This window comes from Xenopus tropicalis, chromosome 9 (genome assembly GCF_000004195.4).
Source record: "Xenopus tropicalis strain Nigerian chromosome 9, UCB_Xtro_10.0, whole genome shotgun sequence".
Lineage (NCBI taxonomy): Eukaryota > Metazoa > Chordata > Amphibia > Anura > Pipidae > Xenopus > Xenopus tropicalis.
In genome coordinates, this window is record NC_030685.2 from 60,227,160 (window position 1) to 60,231,814 (window position 4,655).

A 4,655-nucleotide genomic window follows, 5' to 3' on the forward strand; every position below is an offset into this window, starting at 1 on the left:
AAACCCAATCAAAGATTAATCCAAAAACATTTTGTACCCACTTGCATTTAATGATAGGCCTGTGATCAAGGTCTGGGTGCATATGTACAGTAATTCACTCCCCTAGCTAATTGTTTGGGGGTTGGCACCCAGACCCCACAAATCTACTGGAAAACATTTTACTATGTCTGGAGATTCCTTTTGTTTTAACGTTATACATGTAACATAGCTAAGGTACACACCCAAATTTGGATGGGCAGGTTTTCCAGCAAACTATCTGGACATATATAGTACTTTAGGGTTGCCATTTTGATTATGTAAAGCTACTGGATCATAGTGATGTGTTCAATGAGAGCAGACATGTCAACAGACCTTACCTTTTTTTCCGGCGCCTAGTGCCACCCTGAGGTGGCCTATGGAATGCTACCCCCACGCCTCCACACTTAGGGGCCAAGGGGCCGAATAGCTAGTGCAATAGCTCTCTCTGCACAAGCAGAGTAGAAATTCCAATTTGAAAATTGGAATTTTGGCTCTTTAAGTTACCAGGAGATGCTTTTTGCTGCCCCTGGTAACATGTACAAGTACCGCAACTTGCCTTATGGCAGCAGTGATTCCATCGCTGGGTGTAAGTGTTGTGTAAGCCAACATTACTTGTGATGTTGCCCATAGCAACCAATCAGCAATTACATTTGAATGGTCACCTACAAGTTAGAAAATAAAAGCAAAGATCTGATTGGTTCCTATGGGCAATATCACGGGTGATGTTGGCATACACACTATAATAAATACGCCCCTTGGTGTTACAATGAGGCTGCTGCAAAGGACAGCAATGTTGGAGGCACAGTGAAAGTTCTTGAATTAAAGTGGTGATATATATTCGCTTACAATGTTTTAATTCGCCGTCATGAAATAGGAAACATTTAACTGAATTTGTGTAGGTAAAATTAGGGGTTTAACTACTGGGGAAACAGGGGTGCAATTACACCCATGCTCACACCCCCTAGTGGCCTGCTGGAGGCCTCATTGCATCTACTGAAGGAGAGAAAAATGTGCATCTGGGAGGAGGGGGGAACCAGGTTGCACTGGCCCAGGAGGTCCTAGTTCCGTTACAATAAATTGGCACCAGTTTAATTAGGTTATGTATGTATGTTTTTTTGTCAGGTTAAGAGTCAGAGTGGATTTAGGGGGAGCTTCACCTTGGGTGACCTGCTAATGTTCTCTAATGGTTTGGCTCTGTAAATTCTGATGTTCTAGTTAAAGTTCTCCAATGTGAAATTTTGTTTTGTAGCCTGTATTGGCCCAATTTAGGCTTTCTTGCAAGGGCTGTTTTACAAATATTCTAATTGCAGACTAGGGTCAGTCTGATATCCAGTCGTACACTGCATTTATTAAGGTGTTGTTTGTTAGCCCACAGGGACACATTAATAAGAAAAGCCATTTTATAACAACGGAACCCAAGGGCCCCAGCTCAGTTACCCATAGCAGGCAAGCAGCATTTAGTTTCACCGTTCTGCTATGAATGTCTGATCTGATTTATCTGGGTTCATAATTACACTATAAGGACATCCTGAGAATATTCTAATCTGAGACTGGTGAGAAGAAAAGGAGAATTGCCCATAGTAGGAGGCATGGGTGGAATGGCTGGCAATGAGGATGTCTGACCGTACTGTCAGTGTAATGTTACGGTGCAGTAGGTTACGGCTTGTCCTGCTTTAGTGCTGAAGTGAATGTAAAGCCAAAACCATTGAAATACTGGCCCCATAGTGATGACTATATTTAGGCTTACGAGTAAATGTTGGCCAATAGGAGTCTAGCACTTAGTGATAAATCACTAGATACAATATATATATATATCAGACCAAAGCTTAGAATTAAAAGTGAGACAAACCTAATGGTTTAGTGTTAGGGATTTAGTGCAGGAAACAGGGTTATAACAAAAGACTAACAGCAGATACAGCAGTTGGTAAGGGTTATGGTAGTACTTGTAGATTGTAAGCTCTTTTGGGCAGGGCCCTCTTCACTTCTTGTGTCGGTTATTGATTGCTTTATATGTTACTTTGTATGTCCAATGTATGAAACCCACTTATTGTACAGCGCTGCGGAATATGTTGGCGCTTTATAAATAAATGTTAATAATACTGAGGACCAGCAGGAGTTTTAACTTAATAGGGCTCATTTACAGTGCCCTACGTAGTGGGCAAAATGCCCCCCCCCCTATCATTCAAGTTGTTCAGAGGGACAATATATGGAGTGGCCTGATACTGCTCAATGCAGAGCTGTCAACCTCTCCTATATTTTCGGGAGTTACTTACAGTCTTTGGCAAAATATTGCACACCACGGCATGACCCTAAGGAGTGAAAAAACACACAGCTTCCCCAAAGATTTTAGGGGCCTGAAAAGATTCTTCTGTGGGCTCCAATGACTTCTAATTTCACTATCAGGGCATCAAAAACCAACACCATCCTTCTCCACCCTTTGTCTTTTCCTCTCCCACACTGTGGATCAGGATGGCAGGTGTACAGAGTCCAAATGCACTTCTAAGGCAGAAAATGTATTGTATATAGGAAGTGTCATTTACAGTGTGGCCAGGAGATGGCAGCAGCTCCTAAGGTTGGCAATGACATGGAATCTCTGGTTTTTAGCATGGGGGAGGTCCTAGACCCTGTAACTTATATTAGGGACTGGGAAGGGAGGAAATGCCTGTGATCAACATCTGAGAACCTGCTACAAGAACACCTGGCCAGGGGCGGTACAGGTCCTTGGTTGGTTCTAGCTAGGTGCATGTTTTTCCTGTAATGGAAATAAAAGGTGAAGGGCAGTTTGGGCAGCTATTAAGGGCAAGTAGGATATTGACCCAATGGATATACCACAAATAGGAAATACAACATAAAGGGCTGAAGTTAGTCCTGGGAGCCCGATTTGCTGCTAGAGAGGTAGGCAGATTTTCAGTGGGGCAAGTGGTCATGGAGGTAATATCACACTCCCCATATGACGATGGTCATAATAAGGGACAACGCCAACTGCAGTTGCAGTCCTAGGGTGCCAGTGCCACCTGTTTTCCTGGTGTGCAGGTATTGATGCATGGAGTGTCTGCTACCCTCAAGATGGCAGTAAGTTCAGGGTTCCAACAAAAGCCAGTGTCAATACTTGCAATGGACTTGTGCCTAAAAAAACAATACAAATGTAATTTAGACAGCAAAGCACCTGAAATGAGAGCATTCTGGCTTGAAATTGCACTTGTTACACTGTGCTTGCACAGTAAATGACCCTTAGTATCTCTAACTCTCTAACTAATTTAATTACTACTATGTGAGAGAAAGGAAGGTGGTGTGACCATTTACATTTACCAATTTAAGCTCAATCCTGACTTCAAATTATCTAAGTACATTTCCCCATTGTACTTTGTAAAGTAACTGTGGGCAGTCATACATGTGGGAGCTGAGAGATGCCATTGTATAAGGGGATATAGAAACCGGTGTTGTATGAGATTCTATGTATTTCAGGTCTCACTAAGACTTTGCTTTTGTTATACATGTTTACAAAGCACCAACGTATTCTACACCAGTTTACAACAGAAGAGTGTAAATATACAAGCTTCATATATGCTGAGGGACCCAAGGGACAGGGGAAGCCTGGACTGCTGAGTCTGCTTCCTCTATAGCAGGGCTGTCCTATTGGACAAATGATTTTTATGGCCCCCAGTTTGCTCAGATATGATATCATTTTAATGGACTCTGCTTCTCCGTCATGTGGCCCACCACATGTAATAGGTTGGACAGCTTTGCTCTGTAGTATAAAAGTCCCCCTCCACAGCCGCTGTCGTACCTGAGAGCTGGCGGAAACTGGGGACGTGATTGGGCAGAAGGGCAGGGGGTGGGCAAGTGGTTCAGGGTTAGGGTAGGCTGTGCGAGCCGAGCCCCTCCGAAGATTTTTATTTGCAGATGAGGGCGGTGCTAAATAGTAACATTGCTGAGCTTACTATTTAAAATTCTTGACTTTCCCCTCAGAATGGAATTATACTAATAGGGCACTGGAGAATTCATTTTATTTGTTTCATGTGTTTCTCTGCATTGCATTGTAGAAGATTCTCCACAGAGAGGCACCAGAGCCCATTCTGTGGGAAAAACAAGATTATGGAGCACAAATTGTTTTCATTAGTATCCACAGTGGAATTACCTTGTCATGACCTAATTGTAACATGCTGTCTGCTACACAACATCCCAGTAACCACCATTGCCATTGTGGTTGAATCAAAATACTATCATTAAGTTTCCTTGCGTAGAACCTCAAAACTGGCCTTTTGGAATTTCACATACATTAAAGAGAGACCGTTGCAGGGGGGCCAGTGATAGGGAAGGGGGGCCTGGGCATTGATGAAAGCCTTTGTCCCAAAATGGGGTTTTAAAATGTAATTAGTGATATCCAACCTGGGGGGAACATATGTAATCAGGCATATCAAATGCTCTTGCTGAACTGTAATTCATGGCAGCAGGCTTGTCAAGCGTAGTGCATGTGGCAGTCACATTTGTACCTTTGTCCTCTCATTCTCGTAGTGGCAAGGCAGAGAAATGATGCAGTTATCTGGAACATTACATGAGGTTGTTGTAAGTGGATAGTTTGCAGAAGGGTAAGGGAACAGAATAATATAATAATAATAGAGAAGAATACAGATGAT